Source organism: Scyliorhinus torazame, chromosome 20, assembly GCF_047496885.1.
Source record: "Scyliorhinus torazame isolate Kashiwa2021f chromosome 20, sScyTor2.1, whole genome shotgun sequence".
NCBI lineage: Eukaryota > Metazoa > Chordata > Chondrichthyes > Carcharhiniformes > Scyliorhinidae > Scyliorhinus > Scyliorhinus torazame.
The window spans coordinates 30,892,413-30,913,040 of record NC_092726.1 but is presented as its reverse complement, the minus strand read 5'-3'; the positions used below and the strand labels follow the sequence as shown (position 1 = coordinate 30,913,040).

At 45.6% G+C, this 20,628-nt stretch overlaps 5 non-coding genes across 5 annotated transcripts; all 5 read right to left on the bottom strand.

The window, feature by feature from the left end:
* Window positions 1–662: 662 nt before the first annotated feature.
* On the bottom strand, window positions 663–853 carry LOC140397635 (U2 spliceosomal RNA). The gene has a single exon (XR_011937068.1). It is a non-coding gene; the product is annotated as a U2 spliceosomal RNA (small nuclear RNA).
* A 786-nt stretch (window positions 854–1,639) lies between these two features.
* On the bottom strand, window positions 1,640–1,830 carry LOC140397710 (U2 spliceosomal RNA). Its single transcript, XR_011937141.1, has one exon. It is a non-coding gene; the product is annotated as a U2 spliceosomal RNA (small nuclear RNA).
* A 785-nt stretch (window positions 1,831–2,615) lies between these two features.
* On the bottom strand, window positions 2,616–2,806 carry LOC140397134 (U2 spliceosomal RNA). Its single transcript, XR_011936720.1, has one exon. It is a non-coding gene; the product is annotated as a U2 spliceosomal RNA (small nuclear RNA).
* Window positions 2,807–3,592: 786 nt separating this feature from the next.
* On the bottom strand, window positions 3,593–3,775 carry LOC140397309 (U2 spliceosomal RNA). The gene has a single exon (XR_011936811.1). It is a non-coding gene; the product is annotated as a U2 spliceosomal RNA (small nuclear RNA).
* A 6,131-nt stretch (window positions 3,776–9,906) lies between these two features.
* Window positions 9,907–10,096, bottom strand: LOC140397098 (U2 spliceosomal RNA). Its single transcript, XR_011936695.1, has one exon. It is a non-coding gene; the product is annotated as a U2 spliceosomal RNA (small nuclear RNA).
* Between the last annotated feature and the right edge of the window lie 10,532 nt (window positions 10,097–20,628).

Sequence of the window (20,628 nt, the reverse complement as noted above, 5' to 3'; positions counted from 1 at the left end):
GCTTGGCCGAGCACGGTGGAGTTTGAGCATGCAGAACCAGTAAAACACAACACGAAGACATCGTCTGGCAAGCCGTCCCCTGTCGTCACCAGATGAAATGGAGACACTGTGAAGGCCAGTGACACCCAACGGAGGGAGTGGAAGAAATCTCCACCTTTGCCGAAAAAAGGACAATCCGTGCAAGCAGCAAGTACTGGCGGTATCCAACAGGGGGCAATGTCTAGTCTCCCTGAGCTCCACCCTAGCGTGTTGGTCGTGGAGTCAGGAGAACGAAAAGAGACGCCGTGAAGGTATACCTACATCCAAAGAGAATGCCGTTCAGTCTGTCGCCACACTTCCCCGTTGTGCAGGATGAAGGGATGTGGTAACTGAAGTGAGGAGAAGGCAAGTCGGCATCCGAGTGTGAAGGTGAGTGGCCTGTAAAGAGCAGCAGGAAATCTGTGTGGCATATCAGCTGAAAACGGAGCCTGGCTGCCGCAAGTCCGCGAGTCCATCGGCTCACAACATTCGTGCACGGAGCTCCCGACAGCAGAAAAGCTAGCAATGCTTTGGAGCCTGAAAGGCCTTAAATTGGTCAGGATGAGACAACTGGACAAGAGAGAAAAGGGTAAGCCAGGTTTTGCGGCATTTTCTGCTTTTATACATTTGGCGCCCCAAAGCGGGGATAGGGCACCATTCCTCGAAGCACTGCAAGACCAGGTTGATGCGTGGAGCGGAAGGAGCAAGCCCCTGAACCATCTCCGAGTCCTAAAAATCAATTTAATATTCGGTCCCCAGATTGAAGACATATCAGATATTAAACTGATAAGAACAGATACTACACTTGATCTGAGCCAAAAGGCCGAGAAGCGATAGCCCATATTTTCCGGCAATGGCTCTTGTCCTCCTCGTCCACCGACATTCAGGTGCACCTTGCTGCGCTCGACTGTGCTTTGGAACTTTTAGTCTACGCTCACTGTTGGACAAGAGACATCCAGCTTGGCCGAGCACGGTGGAGTCTGAGCATGCAGAACCAGTAAAACACAACAAGGAAGACATCGTCTGGCAAGCCGTGCCCTGTCGTCACCAGATGAAATGGAGACGCTGTGAAGGCCCAGTGACACCCAACAGAGGGAGTCGAAGTCATCTCCACCTTTGCCGAACAAAGGGCAATCCGTGCAAACAGCAAGTACTGGCGGAATCCAACAGAGGGCAATGTCTAGTCTCCCTGAGCTCCACCCTGGCGTGTTGGTCGTGGAGTCAGGAGAACTAAAAGAGACGCCGTGAAGGTATACCTACATCCAAAGAGAATGCCGTTCAGTCTGTCGCCACACTTCCCCGTTGTGCAGGATGAAGGGATGTGGTAACTGAAGTGAGGAGTAGGCAAGTCGGCATCCGAGTGTGAAGGTGAGTGGCCTGTAAAAAGCAGCAGGAAATCTGTGCGGCATATCAGCTGAAAACGGAGCCTGGCTGCCGAAAGTCCTCGAGTCCATCGACTTGCAACATTAGTGCACGAAGCTCCCGCCAGCAGAAAAGCTAGCAATGCTTTGGAGCTTGAAATGCCTGAAATTGGTCAAGATGAGGCAACTGGACAACAGAGAAAAGGGGTAGGCAGGTTTTGCGGCATTTTCTGCTTTTATACATTTCCGCCCCAAAGCGGGGTGAAGGCACCATTCCTGGAAGCACTGCAAGCCCAGGTTGATGCGTGGAGCGGAAGGAGCAAGTCCCTTAACCATCTCCGAGTCCTAAAAATCAATTTAATATTCGGTCTCCATATTGAGGACATATCAGATATTAAACTGATAAGAACAGATACTACACTTGATCTGAGCCAAAAGGCCGAGAAGCGATAGCCCATATTTTCCGGCAATGGCTCTTGTCCTCCTCATCCACCGACGTTCAGGTGCACCTTGCTGCGCTCGACTGTGCTTTGGAACTTTTAGTCTACGCTCACTGTTGGTCAAGAAACCTCCAGCTTGGCCGAGCACGGTGGAGTCTGTGCATGCAGAACCAGTAAAACACAACACGAAGACATCGTCTGGCAAGCCGTCCCCTGTCGTCACCAGATGAAATGGAGACGCTGTGAAGGCCAGTGACACCCAACGGAGGGAGTGGAAGAAATCTCCACCTTTGCCGAACAAAGGACAATCCGTGCAAGCAGCAAGTACTGGCGGTATCCAACAGGGGGCAATGTCTAGTCTCCCTGAGCTCCACCCTGGCGTGTTGGTCGTGGAGTCAGGAGAACGAAAAGAGACGCCGTGAAGGTATACCTACATCCAAAGAGAATGCCGTTCAGTCTGTCGCCACACTTCCCCGTTGTGCAGGATGAAGGGATGTGGTAACTGAAGTGAGGAGAAGGCAAGTCGGCATCCGAGTGTGAAGGTGAGTGGCCTGTAAAGAGCAGCAGGAAATCTGTGTGGCATATCAGCTGAAAACGGAGCCTGGCTGCCGCAAGTCCGCGAGTCCATCGGCTCACAACATTCGTGCACGGAGCTCCCGACAGCAGAAAAGCTAGCAATGCTTTGGAGCCTGAAAGGCCTTAAATTGGTCAGGATGAGACAACTGGACAAGAGAGAAAAGGGTAAGCCAGGTTTTGCGGCATTTTCTGCTTTTATACATTTGGCGCCCCAAAGCGGGGATAGGGCACCATTCCTGGAAGCACTGCAAGACCAGGTTGATGCGTGGAGCGGAAGGAGCAAGCCCCTGAACCATCTCCGAGTCCTAAAAATCAATTTAATATTCGGTCCCCAGATTGAGGACATATCAGATATTAAACTGATAAGAACAGATACTACACTTGATCTGAGCCAAAAGGCCGAGAAGCGATAGCCCATATTTTCCGGCAATGGCTCTTGTCCTCCTCGTCCACCGACATTCAGGTGCACCTTGCTGCGCTCGACTGTGCTTTGGAACTTTTAGTCTACGCTCACTGTTGGACAAGAGACATCCAGCTTGGCCGAGCACGGTGGAGTCTGAGCATGCAGAACCAGTAAAACACAACAAGGAAGACATCGTCTGGCAAGCCGTGCCCTGTCGTCACCAGATGAAATGGAGACGCTGTGAAGGCCCAGTGACACCCAACAGAGGGAGTCGAAGTCATCTCCACCTTTGCCGAACAAAGGGCAATCCGTGCAAACAGCAAGTACTGGCGGAATCCAACTGAGGGCAATGTCTAGTCTCCCTGAGCTCCACCCTGGCGTGTTGGTCGTGGAGTCAGGAGAACTAAAAGAGACGCCGTGAAGGTATACCTACATCCAAACAGGATGCCGTTCAGTCTGTCGCCACACTTCCCCGTTGTGCAGGATGAAGGGATGTGGTAACTGAAGTGAGGAGTAGGCAAGTCGGCATCCGAGTGTGAAGGTGAGTGGCCTGTAAAAAGCAGCAGGAAATCTGTGCGGCATATCAGCTGAAAACGGAGCCTGGCTGCCGAAAGTCCTCGAGTCCATCGACTTGCAACATTAGTGCACGAAGCTCCCGCCAGCCGAAAAGCTAGCAATGCTTTGGAGCTTGAAATGCCTGAAATTGGTCAAGATGAGGCAACTGGACAACAGAGAAAAGGGGTAGGCAGGTTTTGCGGCATTTTCTGCTTTTATACATTTCCGCCCCAAAGCGGGGTGAAGGCACCATTCCTGGAAGCACTGCAAGTCCAGGTTGATGCGTGGAGCGGAAGGAGCAAGTCCCTGAACCATCTCCGAGTCCTAAAAATCAATTTAATATTCGGTCTCCATATTGAGGACATATCAGATATTAAACTGATAAGAACAGATTTTTTTTTTTTTTTTTTTCAAAAAAATATACTTTATTCATAAAAATTTATCATGAGCATTACAGAAACATTTCAAATTGGCTTGACTGTACATTTCCGGCAGGGTTACATGTTGCCTTGACTTTCTTTCATTCAATTTTGATATTGTCGTACACATATCACTCTTTAAATTACAATTCCTTCTTAAATATTTACAGTGGCATGTTTGTTTTATACATTGGAGTGTTGATTGCCCAGACCGAGGGGCTTTACACTGTTACGCGCCCCTCGGTGTACATTTGCTGGAAAGACTTTACACTGTGGTCTTTCCCCATTGCGCCTTGGCGGCAGCTGCCCCAAGCTTGAGTGCGTCCCTCAGCACGTAGTCCTGGACCTTGGAATGTGCCAGTCTGCAACACTCGGTCGAGGACAATTCTTTGCACTGGAAGATCAGCAAGTTTCGGGCAGACCAAAGAGCGTCTTTTACCGAGTTGATGACCTTCCAGCAGCAGTTGATATTTGTCTCGGTGTGTGTCCCTGGAAACAGTCCGTAGAGCACAGAGTCCTGTGTCACAGATCTGTTTGGGATAAACCTTGACAAATACCACTGCATCTCTCTCCAGACCTTCTTTGCAAAGGCACATTCCACAAGGAGGTGTGTGACCGTCTCATTTCCCCCACAGCCACTCCGAGGGCAGCGTGCATTGGTGCAGAGCCTTCGGGTGTGCATGAAAAATCTGACAGGGAGGGCCCTTCTCACCACCAGCCAAGCTAGGTCTTGGTGCTTGTTTGAAAGTTCTGGTGATGAGGCGTTCTGCCAGATGACTCTGGCAGTCTGCTCAGGGAACCATCCAACGTCCTCCACGGTCTCCTTTTCCCTGAGGGCCTCGAGGACATTACGTGCTGACCACTGCTTCATTGCCTTGTGGTCAAAGGTGTTTTTCTTCAAAAACTTTTCCACGAAGGACATGTGGTACGGTACGGTCCAACTACTTGGAGCGTTCCGCGGCAATGAGGCCAGGCCCATCGTAACACCGGGGACAGGTAGAACCCCAGTATGTAGTGACACTTGGTGTTTGCATACTGGGGGTCCACGCACAGCTTGATGCAGCTGGACTCAAAGGTGGCCAACAGGATGAGGGAGGCGTTGGGTACGTTCCGCCCTCCCTTCTCCAGAGGTTTGTACATGGTGGCCCTTCGGACACGGTCCATCTTGGATCGCCAAATAAATTTGAAGATGGCCCGGGTGACTGCTGTGGCGGAGGGTCGGGTTATGGGCCAGACCTGCGCCACGTACAGTAGCACCGAGAGTACCTCACACCTGATGACCAGGGTTTTGCCCGCAATGGAGAGGGAGCGTTGCTCCCACCAGCCCAGTTTCTGTCTTACCTTTCCTATGCGCTCCTCCCAGTTTTTGGTGCACGCCCCAGGAGCTCCGAACCATATCCCCAGCACCTTCAGGTAATCTGACCTGACAGTGAAGGGGACAAAGGACCGGTCGGCCCAGTTCCCAAAGAACATGGCCTCGCTCTTGCCCCGGTTTACCTTGGCTCCCGAGGCCAGTTCAAACTGGTCGCAGGTGGTCAAGAGCCTGCACACAGACGCAGGATCCGAGCAGAAGACGGCAACGTCGTCCATGTACAGGGAGGCCTTCACTTGCATGCCTCCACTGCCTGGGATCGTCACTCCTCTTATGCCCGGATCCCTCCTGATGGACTCGGCAAAAGGTTCTATGCAGCACACAAAAAGGGCAGAGGAGAGAGGCCAGCCCTGCCTGACTCCAGATTTGATCTGGAACTTTTCTGATTCCCACCCATTGATTGAGACTGCGCGAGAGATGTTTGTGCAGAGCAGTTTGATCCAATTGCGAATTCCCTCCCCAAACCCCATTTTGGAGAGCACATCCATCATGTAGGTGTGTGATATTCTGTCAAAAGCCTTCTCCTGGTCAAGGCTAATGAGGCAAGTGTCCACCCCCCTGTCCTGCACGTAGGCGATCGTATACCTGAGTAGCGCGAGGCTATCAGAGATCTTTCTGCCGGGTACAGCCAAGGTCTGGTCAGGGTGGATCACCGACTCCAGAGCAGACCTGACCCGATTGGCGATGACCTTTGCTAGAATTTTGTAGTCCACATTCAACAGTGAAATGGGTCGCCAATTTCGAATTTCTTCCCTTTCCCCCTTCTGCTTGTAGATGAGGGTGTTGATGCATTTCCTCATGGACTCTGACATGCTGCCTTCCAGAAGCATACTCTCGTACACTTCCAGCAGGTCTGGGCCGATCCAGTCCCACAGAGCCGAATACAACTCAACCGGTAAGCCGTCGCTTCCGGGAGTTTTACTCGCCTCGAAGGACTTGGCGGCCTTCGTCAGCTCGTCCAGATTTAGTGGTTTGTCCAGGTTTTCCAGCTCGCTGTCGCCTATGACCTCCGTGATAGTCGACAGGAAGGTCTTGGAAACAGTGCTATCTGTTGGCTTCAGGTCATACAGTCCGGCATAAAAGGATTGGCTGATCCTCAGGATGTCAGACTGCGATGACTTTTCAGAGCCATCTTCGTCCTTCAGGCTGCTGATCACAGAGGTCTCTCTGTGCACCTTTTGGAAGAAGAAGCGTGAGCACTTTTCGTCCTGCTCCACGGAGCGGACTCTGGAACGGAAGATAACCTTGGAGGCATCCGAGGCTTGCTGGCTCTTCACCTCTTGGAGATCCTCCTTGACATCTACCCCCATCGACTGCAGCTGGAGCACATTTTGCATACTTTTCTGGATCCTGGACATGACCCCTCGTCTCTCTCTCACCTTTTGAACGCCCTTGAGGATGAAAAACCTCTTGATATTCCCCTTGATTGCTTCCCACCAGAGATGTGGGGCCTCAAAGAGGGGTTTCACGGTTCTCCAACCTTTGTAATCCCTCCTGAGTTCCTCGATGTTCTCAGGGGTCAGCAGTTTTACATTTAGCTTCCATGTCCCCCTGCCTACCCCCTGGTCTTCCTGCAGGTGGCAGTCGGCCAGTAGGAGGCAGTGGTCAGAGAAGAACACCGGCGTTACGTCGGTGGACCTGACCGTGAAAGCTCGGGACACAAAAAAGAAGTCTATCCTGGAGCGGACGGACCCGTCTGGCCATGACCATGTGTATCTACGCTGCGCGCCGTCTGCAGGGTTGCTGCAGACGTCGAGCAGCTTGGCGTCTTTTACCGTTTCCATCAGGAGTCTGGACGTAGCGTCTAGTTTGCTGTCGGCTTTGCTGGATCGTCCAGCCGCATCGATGATGCAGTTGAAGTCACCACCCAGGATGACCGGCTTGGAGGTGGCCAACAGCAGTGGGAGTTGCTGAAGGACTGCCAGCCGCTCACTTTTTACGGCCGGGGCGTACACATTAATAAGTCTGAGAGGGGTGTTTTTGTATTTCACGTCTGCTACGAGGAGGCGCCCGCCCACCACCTCCTTAACGTCAGAGATGGTGAAGTTGCCTCCCCGCAGCATAATACCCAGGCCGGAGGAGCGGCAGTCGTTTCCTCCTGACCAGATGGATGGTCCGTGGGACCACCAGCTCGACCAGCGCCTGTAGTTGCTGAGGTGCGGAATTCCGCACTCCTGCAGGAACAGTAGGTCAGCTTTTGCATTTGCCAAATAGTTGAGTGTGGCTACAGACCGCGAAGTATCTTTGATGCTTCGCACATTTATGGATGCAATTTTTAAACCCATTATAAAAAGGTAGATTTACCAGTCTCAAGAGTCCAGAGTCTATACAGTTGGCTGTTCCAGCTGTTGAATGTTCCCCAGCATGCCGGTCGTGCTCGCAAACTTTAGCACAGGTGCAGGGCTGAGGAAGCTGTTCTGGTCCGTACTGGCCCCGTGGTTTTGATGCAGATGCATTGGGGGGGGGGGGTATTCCTGGGGTTCCTCGTGGCAGTCAGTAGGTGTTGGGGTTGCAGGCCGGTCTTCACCTGGGTTGTTGCTGCTCGTTGCTATCGGGGGTTGGTCTGTGACCTTGTTTTCTTCCCGGTCGGTGGTCTGGGGGGTCTGTGCCTCCCGTTCCACGTTGGTGCTTTGTCTGTTTATTTGAGGCCGATTCTTGTCCTGTTTTCCCTCATCGGATGAGGTGTCGGCGCTAAGTGCGCCGGCTGAAAGGTGTCGCTTTTTGCCACTACCCCTCGGGGGGTTCTTCAGTTTGTTTTTTTGTTTTCTCTTTCGTTTGTCCCTGTTCACTGTTTCCCAGGGCTCTTTATTCTTTGTCCCATCCTCTTACTCTTCCATTGAGTGTTCCTCATCAGATGGGGCTGGGGCTGGGTTGTCAGGAGGTGCTGGGGCCTCCTCTTTTTGTTGGGGGCCCTTCTCTTGCTTTTCCTCATTCTGAGCCGTGGTGTCTTTTTCGGTGGAGGGTGTATGCACCTCCTCTCTGGTCGCCTTTTTAACTCCGCTGCTGATGATTTGAGCGTATGTCGCCCCGCGTTTCGGGCAGGCCCTGTAAAGATGGCCGGCCTCCTCACACAGGTTGCAGGACTTGTCTTCCTTGCATTCCTTAGTCATGTGTCACTCCTGCCTGCAGGTTTTGAAGAAGGTCACACTGCAGTTTGCTGCAACATGCCCCGTTTTGCCACAGGTGTGGCAGACTCGTGGCTGTCCCACGTAGTAGAGGTAGCCACGATTTGCTCCAATAGCGAAACTGGAGGGGGGATGCAGGATGGTTCATTTGCTGTCTGTTCATAGAGTCACCTTGACCTGGTGCTCACTTGTCCAGATGCCGAAGGTGTCTTTCACTTGCACGCTGTCCTTTTCAGTTCAGCGTACCTGGCGAGGAACGTCGGCACATCAGACACAGGGACGTGGGGGTTGTACGTGTGCAGTGTAACAACCCGATTTCGCTGCGACGGTAGCGTAAACAGAGGATCCGCAGTCAGGATCGACAAGGGACTCTGGTTACCTTTTTCCTTGAAGACAATCAAGAATTTGATGCACGCTGCGACGCTCTTGAAGGTGACATCAAAAAAAACATTGTTGGGGAAGTTTTGCAAGCAGAAGATCTCTGTTGCTGTAAACCCTCAACACTCGAGCAGCACCCTCTTCACGAAATGTTTCCTGTCCACAGGTGACTCTCATTCCGTTTTCTTCACTGTGACTCGGACAGTGTTTCGCACTCCCCAGCCTGGTGGTCGGGATGAAGCTGCATCCATAGCTCGTACGTTGGGTGTGAAACTGTATCGGCGTTAGGCCTAAACCCGAGGTTTAGGCCAGCATGTAGATCCACCAATAGCAGCCAAGCTCCAAACGTTTCTCCTTTGACGACTTCAATCCCTCCGAGTTCTCCAATCCACGATCGTCATCGAAATCCTCAGCTTCCCTCGATCAAATGAGACTACACTTGATCTTAGCCAAAAATCCGAGAAGCGATAGCCCATATTTTCCTGCAATGGCTCTTGTCCTCCTCGTCCACCGACATTCAGGTGCACCTTGCTGCGCTCGACTGTGCTTTGGAATTTTTAGTCTACGCTCACTGTTGGTCAAGAAACCTCCAGCTTGGCCGAGCACGGTGGAGTCTGTGCATGCAGAACCAGTAAAACACAACACGAAGACATCGTCTGGCAAGCCGTCCCCTGTCGTCACCAGATGAAATGGAGACGCTGTGAAGGCCCAGTGACACCCAACAGAGGGAGTCGAAGTATTCTCCACCTTTGCCGAACAAAGGACAATCCGTGCAAACAGCAAGTACTGGCTGGCGGAATCCAACAGAGGGCAATGTCTAGTCTCCCTGAGCTCCACCCTGGCGTGTTGGTCGTGGAGTCAGGAGAACGAAAAGAGACGCCGTGAAGGTATACCTACATCCAAATCAGGATGCCGTTCAGTCTATCGCCACACTTCCCCGTTGTGCAGGATGAAGGGATGTGTTAACTGAAGTGAGGAGAAGGCAAGTCGGCATCCGAGGGTGAGAGTGAGTGGCCTGTAAAAAGCAGCAGGAAATCTGTTTGGCATATCAGCTGAAATCGGAGCCTGGCTGCCGCAAGTCCGCGAGCCCATAGGCTCACGACATTAGTGCGCGAAGCGCCCGCCAGCAGAAAAGCTAGCAATGCTCTGGAGCCTGAAAATTTTTTAATTGGTCAGGATGAGACAACTGGACAAGACAGAAGAGGGGAAGCCAGGTTTTGCGCTATTTTCTGCTTTTGCTCTATTTGTGCCCAAAGCGGGGTGAAGGCACTATTCCTGGAAACATTGCAAGACCAGGTTGATGCCTGGAGCGGAGCAAGAAAGCCCCTGAACCATCTCCGTGTCCCAAAAATCAATTTAATATTCGGTCCCCCGAAGGGGACATTCCAGATATTAAACTGATAAGAACAGATACTACACTTGATCTGAACCAAAAGGCCGAGATGCGATAGCCCATGTTTTCCGGCTATATCCCGAGTTATCCTTTTACCCTTAATGAGCTGGTAAAATTACTTAGGACGTTCGTTCATTTTACCTGCCTGTATCCTTTCATGTACCGTTTTTGCTCTCCTAATTTCCTTAAGTTCCCAGTCCACATTGCGACCCCGGCCCCGGGTCACTGGCCGCCTGGAGTTTGCACATTCTCCCCGGTTCTGCGTGAGTCTCACCCCACAACTCAAAGATGTGAGAGGTAGGTGGATTAGCCACCATAAATTGGAAAAATAATTGACTACTCTAAATTTTAAGAACTGTGTATTTCATTGTAAAACAAAAAAGAGGCTGTCAGAGACCCCAGAGATTGTCCTACACGGTGAATCTGTGCAGTGCAGAGTCCAGGAGGCTGCAATCCGGTGTCACAGTAGTTTGCACGCTTGCCTCAGCGCGCCAGCAACCCAGGTTCAATTCCAGCCTCGGATGTCTGTCCATGTGGAGTTTGCACTTTCTCTGACACGGTTTCCTCTGGGTTCTCTGTTTTCCTCCTACAGTCCAAATATGTGCAAGTCAGGTGGATTCGCCGTGCTAAATTGCCCTTTAGGTTAGTTTGGGTTGCGAGAATGTGGATAGGGTGGTGGTGTGGGCTTAAATAGGTTGCTCTTTCTAAGGGCTGGTGCAGACTCGTTGGGCCGAATGACCCGCCTTCCGCTCTGTCGGGATTCTATGATTCTATAAAGAATCGTAACCTGCATTCGAGCCTGACGTGGAATTTCGAAACAATCCAAGGCGAATGGCACAGGCAGTTTGGCTTCTGAAGTCCAGCTTGGGTCAGTGGGTGTGGACAGTGGTTGGGAAATGAAACACATACATGTTCGGCTGCAGGGCAGGTGCATGTGTCCGTTGGAGCACCAGGTTAGAACGGAAGAGCGAAATATTACTCCAGACTATATCTGGATGTGTTCAGCAGAGTGCACTGGGGACACGCAGATCTCGTACAGCTCAGCTTGATCTGTTTTTATGAACAATAGAGCCAAAAATGACACAGAAAAGTCAGTCCAAAGTATATCTCGACGTAGTGCACTGATGTGTGAACAGCAGTGTGGATAGGAAGGCAGAATTGTCCTTCTAAAGTTCACCAGCTTCTTCAATATAGAACAGTCGGCTGGATAGGAAAACAATTATTCTTCCTGAGCATAGCTGGATATGGTATTGTGGAAAGTCCGGTGGATTGGGACACTAACTAAGGTGGGATTTATGCAGTCGAGCAATTGGGGGCAGAGGATCTATCCATTTCTATCATTAAAAAAAAATCTTTATGACGTTGAAGACTTGTTTAAATTCCCCCTAACCTCCTGCGCTCCAGAAAGACGAATCCCAGCTTCTACACAAAACTGGGTTGCAGGACAGCCACATCCATCGTCACAGGGATGTGTGGGGCGGGCGGGACCATGAGGAACGAGGGCTCACCACTGCGCTATCCTTCTCCCAGTTTTACAGGTGCTTCCAGTCCCATTTTCAGCCTGTGTCACAACTGGCGTGTCCCATCCATCGATGAACTGTTTCATCCCTAAGCTGAGGGCTTGTAGGTGAATAGCCCCCGGTAGAAGGTCTCAAATGCCTCGTAGACATTTTTTGGCTCTGCCACTGGATTCGGTCTGCTGCTTCTAATCTGAGCTATTACCCCCGTGGCTGCCTGCTTTCTCAGCTGGCGAACCAGCAGTGGCTGGCTTTATCTCCGTGTTCATAAAGGGTCTCCCGTACCTGGCGGAGTTGCTGCAATGCTTCCCTCGTGGAGAGCAGATCAAAGTCCATTTGTAGCTTTTTCCTCTCCGCCAGGAGTTCTTTGGTCGGGCCCTCAGAGTATCGCCTGTCGACCTCCAGTATGGAGTCCACAACTGTCGCCTAGCCGCCCTCTCTACCTTGTCTCTACGTGCGTTCTTGGCCATGATATCACTCCTGATCACAGCCTTCGTGGCCTCCCAGAGCGTGAAGGGCGGGACTTTTAGTTATTAATAATATAGTCATCTGTGGCCTGTGATATTTTCTTGCACAAAGCATTCTGGGCAAGTCGGGCCATGTCCAACCTCCATGTGGGGGGCGTGGTAGCAGGCATTGAGCAAAACGTATTAATCTGGCTGCATATTAATATGGAACCATATTGATATGGAACAGCATTAATGTGGCTGGATATTAATATGGAACATTATTCACATGGAGCAGTATTAATATGGCTGCATATTAACTTGGAACCGTATTAATATGGAATAGTATTAATATGGCTGAATATTAATATGGAACAGTACTAATATGGAACAGTATTAATATGGAACCATATCTTCACAGCTCCATGGTCCCAAATTTGATTCCTAGCTTGGGTCACTCTCTTTGCGGAGCCTGCATGTTCTCCTGGTGTCTGCGTGCATTTCCTGCGGGTGCTCCGGTTTCCTCCCACAAGGCCAGAAAGACGTGCTTGTTAGGTGAATTGGACATTCTGAATTCTCCCTCTGTGTACCCGAACAGGCGCCAGAATGTGGCGACGAAGGGCTTTTCACAGTAACTTCGTTGTTGTGTTAATGTAAGACTACTTGTGACAAAGATAATTATTATTAATATGGAATGTGGCTGGATGTTAATATGGAACTGTATTACTATGGAACAGTGTTAATATAGCCGGATATTAAAATGGCCAGATATTAATATGGAACAGTACTAATATGGAACAGCGTTAACATGGCTGGATATTAATATGTAACAGTGATCATATAGAACAGTATTAATATGGAACACTACTAATATGGAAAAGTTATAATATGAGCGATTATTAATATGGAACAATGTTTATATGCTGGACATTAATATGGAACAGTACTCATTTGTAACGGTCTTAAAATGAAGCAGCACGAATATGGAACAGTAGTAATATGGAACAGTATTAATGTGGAAGAGTATTAATATGGAACAGTATTAATATGGAGCCGTTTTAATATGGCTGCATATTAAAATGGAGCAGAATTAATATGCTGTATAGAAATATGGAACAGTATTATTTTGGCTGGATCCCGTTCAGTTTTTGGAAGGGCATATACTGGCCTCGGGAAAGTTGTTTTTTAGGTCTCCAAAGCAATTCGCTTTACATAAACATGTTTAATGTTTAAAAACATGATTTATTATCGGGCACATTTTAAGTCCGATTACAGTAGGGCACTTTTAATTGGTGTGTTACTGTAAGGCTCTGTTTAAATAAGGTCCGTTTGACTGTAGGGCACTGTTTAAATACATTTGATTGACTATAGGGCACTGTTTGAATGCATTTGGTTTACTGTAGGGCACTGTATTAATGCATTTGATTTCCTGTAGGGCACTGTTTAAATGCATTGATTTACTATGGGCACTGTTAAAATGCGTTTGATTTATTGTAGGGCACAGTTTAAATGCATTTCATTTACTTCACCGCACTATTTAAACGCATTTGGTTTACAACAGGGCACTGTTTAAATTCATGTAATTTACTGCAGGGCACTACTTATATGCATTTGAGTGTTGGGCACTCTTTAAATACATTTAGTTAACTGTCAGAAACTGTTTAAAAGCATTTCGTATACTGTAGGGCACTGTTTGAATGCATTTGATTCACTGCAGGGCATTTTTAAAATGCATTTAGTTCACTGTAGGATACTGTTAAAATGCATTTGATGTATTGTAGCGCCTGTTTAAAAACATTTGATTTACTATGTCACTGTTTAAATGCATTTGGTTTACTATAGGGCACTGTTTAAATGCATTTCATTTACTTCACCGCACTATTTAAACGCATTTGGTTTACAACAGGGCACTGTTTAAATTCATGTAATTTACTGCAGGGCACTACTTATATGCATTTGAGTGTTGGGCACTCTTTAAATACATTTAGTTAACTGTCAGAAACTGTTTAACAGCATTTCGTATACTGTAGGGCACTGTTTGAATGCATTTGATTCACTGCAGGGCATTTTTAAAATGCATTTAGTTCACTGTAGGATACTGTTAAAATGCATTTGATTTATTGTAGCGCCTGTTTAAAAACATTTGATTTACTATGTCACTGTTTAAATGCATTTGGTTTACTATAGGGCACTGTTTAAATGCATTTGATTTACTTCACCGCACTATTTAAACGCATTTGGTTTACAACAGGGCACTGTTTAAATTCATGTAATTTACTGCAGGGCACTACTTATATGCATTTGAGTGTTGGGCACTCTTTAAATACATTTAGTTAACTGTCAGAAACTGTTTAAATGCTTTTGATTTACAGGAGGGCAATGTTTAAATGCATTTGAGTATCAGGCGCTGTTTAAATGCAATTAGTTTACTGTAGGGAACAAAATGCATTTGATTTACTGCTGGGCACTGTTTAAATGCATTTGATTTACTGTAGGGCACTGTTTAAATGCATTTGATTTACTGTAGGATACTGTTTAAATGCATTTGATTTATTGTAGCGCCTGTTTAAAAACATTTGATTTACTATGTCACTGTTTAAATGCATTTGGTTTACTGTAGGGCACTGTTTAAATGCATTTGATTTAACGTAGAACACTGTTTAAATGCTTTTGATTTACAGGAGGGCAATGTTTAAATGCATTTGAATATCGGGCACTGTTTAAATTCAATTAGTTTACAGTAGGGAACAAAATGCATTTGATTTACTGTTGGGCACTGTTTAAATGCATTTGATTTACTGTAGGGCACTGTTTAAATGCATTTGATTTACTGTAGGGCACTGTTTAAATGCATTTGATTTACTGTGGTGCACTGTTTAAAAGTATTTGTTTTACTCTTGCACAGTGTTTAAACGCATTTGATTGACTGTCGGGGCACTGTTTAAATACATTTGCTTTATTGGCGGCACTGTTTAAATGCATTTAATTTACAATAAAGAACTGTTTAAATACATTTGGCACCGTTTAGATATAATTGATTTATTTTAGGCCACTGTTCAAATGTATTTGATTTACTGTAGGGCACTGTTTAAATGCATTTAATTGACTCGAGGGCACTGTTTAAATGCATTTGATGGACTGTTGTGCGTTATTTAATTATATTTGATTTACTGCAGTACACTGTTTAAATACTTTGGATTTATTCTGGGGCACTGTTTAAATACATTTGATTTACTGTCGGGCAGTTTAAATGCATTTGATTTACTGCAGGGCACTGTTTAAATGCCTTTAGTTTGCTGTCGGGCACTGTTTAAATGCACTTGACTTACTGGAGGGCATTGTTTCAATGCGTTTGATTTCGTGTCGGACACTGTGTAAACGCATTTAATTTATTCTAGGGCGCAAATTTAACTACTTTTGATTTACTGTCAGGCACTGTTTAAATGCAATTAATTTACTATAAATCACGATTTAAATATATTTGGCTCACTGTGGGGCACTGTTTGAATGCATTTGATTTACTTCATGGCACTTTTTAAATGCATTTAGTTTCCGGTAGGGCACTGTTTAAACGCATTTGATTTATTGCAGCGCCTGTTTAAATACATTTGATTTACTGTGTCACTGTTTAAATGCATTTTATTTACTGCAGGGCACTATTTAAATGCATTTGACTGACTATAAAGCACTTTTCAAAAACGTTTGGTTTACTGTAGGGCATTGTTTAAATGCATTTGATTTAACTTAGGGCACTGTTTAAATGTATTTGATTTACAGTCGGGCACTGTTGAAATGCATTTAGTTGACTCGAGGGCACTGTTTAAATACAATTGATGGACTGTTGTGCGCTATTTAATAATATTTGATTTACTGCAGTGCACTGTTTAAATACTTTGGATTTATTCTGGGGCACTGTTTCTGTACATTTGATTTACTGTAGGGCACTGATTAAATGCCTTTAGTTTGCTGTAGGAAAAAGAAAGGGAGAAAGAAAGAGATAGAGAGGAATAAGAAAGGGAGAGAGACGGAAATAAATGAGAGAGAGAGAAGAAATAGAAAAGGTGAGAGAAGAAAGTAGAAAAGGAAGAATAGCCCCAGCAGAACAAAGAGAAAGAGAAAGGGAGATACAGATCAGGGGAAAAAATAAAGAGAGAGAGTTTGAACTTCAGAAAATAGCCATGAAACATGACAGTCAGTTAAAATTGGTAGACGCAAAGGGAAACGTACAGTTGGATGATAGTGATGAGGATAGTGAGAAAGAGCGTCAAAGTTGAAGGCTTGGTGGAATTTTTATTTAATATGTCCAAGCAGTGCCAAGGTTTGACGAGAAGGAGGTAGAAGCCTTTTTCATTTAATTTGATAAGGTGGCTAAACAAATAAAATGGCCCCAGGACATGTGGGTATTACTGATTCAAACAAAGCTGGAAGGTAGAGCCAGTGAAGTGTTTGCATCACTACCGCAGGAGGTATCTGGGACGTATGAGGAGGTGACAAAATCCATCTTAGGTGCATATGAACTCGGGCACGAAGCTCACTGACAAAGGTTTAGAAAATTAAAGAAACAATTTGGTCATACATACATGGAGTTTGAAAGGCTCAAACAAATTAATTTTGATAGGTGGATAAGGGATTTGAAAATAGACCAAACGTACAAAGCTCTCAGAGAAATTATACTTTTGGAGGAGTTTAACATTGAATTCCTGATGCAGTATGCACTCATGTGCATGAACAGAGCGTTAAAATTGCGAGATTAGCAGCAAAATGGCAGATGATTATGAATTAGTTCATAAATCAAAGCTTGGTTTCCGACATCAGTTTCAGCCTGTGAGGGATAGAAACTGGGGACATGAGAAATACTCAAGTGGTAAAAGTAAAGGTGATGTGATGGGATATAATAAGGAGAGTGTACCTCAGAGTAAAAATCCAGGAGGGTGGAAGAGACATGAAAAGGTTCAAATGTTTTCACTGTAATAAATTGGCCATGTAAAGTCACAGTGTTGGTGCTTGAAGAAAAGCGCTGGGAAGGCTGATGTGGTAAAACAGGATAAGACAGTGGGGGTAGTTAAAGTGGTAAAGGAAAGCCCAAATGAAGCGAAGGAGTTGCAAAAGATTGTACACCTGATCAAGAGGTGATTTATCAAATGGTGCCAGATCTCTTTAAAGAATTTACTTGTGTTGGTAAAGGTTACTCATGTGTATCATGAGGAGTAGGTCAAGAAGTCACAATTTTAAGAGATACGGGAGCTAATCAATCTTTAATGGTAGGAGATGAGGAGTTATGTAGTTTGGGAAGAATGCTGCCAGAAAAGGTGGTAATATGTGGAATTCAGGGTGAGAGGAGTAGTGTTCAATTATATAAGGTAAGGTTGGAAAGTCCAGTGAAGAGGCGTGAGGTGGTAGTAGGAGTAATAGAGAAACTATCTTGTCCAGGAATACAGCTTATCTCTGGTAATGATACAGCTGAATCGCAGGTGGGACTGATGCCCACGGTGGTTGATAATCCAGTGGAAAATCAGACAACTGAAGTGTTGAAGTATTTTTCCGGATTCTGTAGTTACAAGGTCGCAAAGTCACAGGTTAAGACAGGAGGGGAATTCAGAGAGTGAAGATGAAGTTGAAGTGCAATTATCAGAAAGGATTTTTGATCAGATGGTTGACAAAGGTGGAGGATGAGGCGGATATTTTTAGTTCAGGAAAATTGGCAGAGTTACAACAGAAAGGTGTAGAAATAAAACGGATGTATCAGAAACATACACGGAAGAGTGTATAACAGAGTGTTATTACCGTAAAAGTAATGGCTTGATGAGAAAATGGAGACCTTTACATATGCAGGCTGATGAAAAGTGGGCAGAAGTTCATCAAGTAGTATTGCCGTTGGGTATGGAAAGGAGGTGTTGCGAGTTTCACATGAGGTTCCAGTGGGAGGTCATTTGGGAATAAGGAAAACTTAAGCTAAAATACAAAAACAATTTTATTGGCCTGTACGCCAGAAAGATGTAATTAAATGTTGTCAGTCATGTCACACATGTCAAATGATAGGGAAACCTCAAGCAGTGATAAAAGCAGCGCCCTGAATACCCGTTGCAGCATTTGAGGAACCTTTTCCAAGGGTCCTAATTGATTGTGTAGGACAACTTCCTAAAACAAAATGTTGGAATCAATATCTTTTGGCGATAATGGAGGTGTCTACTAGGTTTCCGGAGGCCATCCAGTAATATTACAGCTAAAAAGATTCTGGAGGAATTACTTGAATTATTTACTAGCAATAGACGACCCACAGAAATACAACCGGATCAAGGGTCAAATTTTACCTCCTGATTATTCAAAGAAGTTATGGATAGTTTCGGAATAAAACAATTTAAATCAACTGCGTACCACCCAGAATCGCAGGGAGTATTAGAAAGGTAAATGTCAGAAATTAAAGACAGTGTTGAGGGCTTAGTGTCACGATAATTGAGAGGATTGTGATAAAGAAATTCCATTCGTACTGTTTGCAATTATGGATGCACCTACTGAGTCAACCAAATTTAGTCTTTTGAACTAACCTTTCGTCATGAGGTACGAGGGTCACTTAAATTGAGTAAGGAAAAATTGGTGCGTGAGTAATCAGAAATTACATTATTGGATTACGTGGCAAATTTTAGGGAACTATTAAATAGAGCAGGTCAATTGGCTAGACAACATTTAAAAGTTGCACAAAATGCGATGAAACGGGTAGCGGACAAGAAATCCAAAGTTTGTTGTTTCGCCTGTGGAGATCAAGCTTTAGTATTGTTCCAAGTGGGAGGTGAACTTTTAAAAGCTAGGCTTTGTGGACCATATCAGATTGAAAGGAAATTAAGTGAAATGAATTACGTGGTAACAACACCAGATAAAAGGAAGACTCACCGAGTGTGTCATGTGAATATGCTTAAAAGGTGCTTGGAAAGGGAAGGAGAGAAAAAGGTTTTAATGATTCTAACTCAAAATGACCAACCAAATCCAGATGACTGTGAATTTGACACACCTCAAATTAAATTGGAAAACGGGGATGTTCTTAAAAATTGGGATAAATTGTAGAGTTACCTTCCAGAGGAAAAACGGACTGACCTGAAAGTTATCACATGGGCAAGTTTGTGGACATAAATTGGGAAGTACTAAAATGGCTATACATGATGTAGATGTGGGAAATGCTGTTCCAATCAAACGACATCCATGTAGACTTAATCCTTTAAAATTGGCACAGGTTAACAAAGAGATGGTGATTATGCTTTAAAATGGCATAATTGAAGTGGGTTGCAGCCAATGGAGCTCGCCCATAGTGATGATACCAATACCAGACGGTACCCAACAGTTGTGTGTAGACAATAGAAAGGTTAATGCAGTTACAAGAACGGGCTCTTACCCTATCCCACGTTTGAAGAATTGCATTGTGAAAGTGGGACAATCAGCTTTTATTTCCAAACTGGATTTACTTAAGGGTTGCTGGCAGGTACCTTTATCCGAAAGGGCGAAGGAGATTTCAGCTTTTGTGACTCCAGATGGTATATAACAATTCAAAGTTATGCCATTTGGCATGAAAAACGCCGAACCACGTTTAAATGGTTAACTAACAAAGTTGTTTCAGGATTACCCAATCGTGTGGTATACATCGACGATCTGATAGTTTTCAGCCAGACATGGAAAGAACAGTTGAAACGTCTGATGGAATTATTCGATCGACTTCAGGAGGCGGGTTTGGTGATAAACCTAGCCAAAAGTGAATTTGGAAAAACCCAAGTCACTTTCATTGCGAAGTTTCCGATACCCTCAAACGTAGGGAAATAATGCGATTTCTTGGCATGAGTGAATTTCATTAAACATTTAAGTAAAATTTCATGTTGAAAGTGACTGTCAATCGAGAAGGGCTTCAGTTGAAGGAAGAAGAACACAAATGGACTATATTATTATCCCTGTTTGCGTGTGTTGTTTTTAGAAACGCAAAAGTGTGTTTACTTCGTGCATTTCTTAAAGGATAGTGACAAGGTGAAAAATGAAACCATCTTGAAGTTGATGGTTTATATTTTTTCTTGGGCGGAGGTGTCATGTGAGAGTACCTTTAAGAAATGGGTGTTTAAGAAATGAACCTTTAAGAAACGGGTGTTTATCAGTGATGTCAGAATATGGGTGGAGCTGGGATATCTGGCAGCTTTTTACTTTCGTTTTAGGCTGTTTGCTGCAGGGTGTGTTTTAGTTTCAGTGTTGGAGCAGAAGCCAGACAGAGCAGGTGTACTCTTGATCTCTCTGCCATGAAGCGCCTATCTCTTGATCATTTGGTGAAGTCAGAATTATAAACGTTTTCAGGAGTGACGTTAACCAGATGTGCTTCTGTTAAAGGTTCTGTTTTTTGTAAGTCTTCTGGATGTTAAAAGGACAGCGTAAGCATTACTTAGTGTTGTATTCTTTGGGGGTTGTAGTTGAATTAATGGTTGCTAAGAAGTTCACTGTATGTTTTAAAAAGGTTAACTTAAATTCATAGAATAAACATCGATTTGTTATTTAAAATATATTTTCCATTTCTGCTGTACCACTCCTGTAGAGTGGGCCGTGTGCTCCCCATACCACAGTCTATTAAAAGTTCTGGGTCAGGGGCGTGAGGTGAACTTC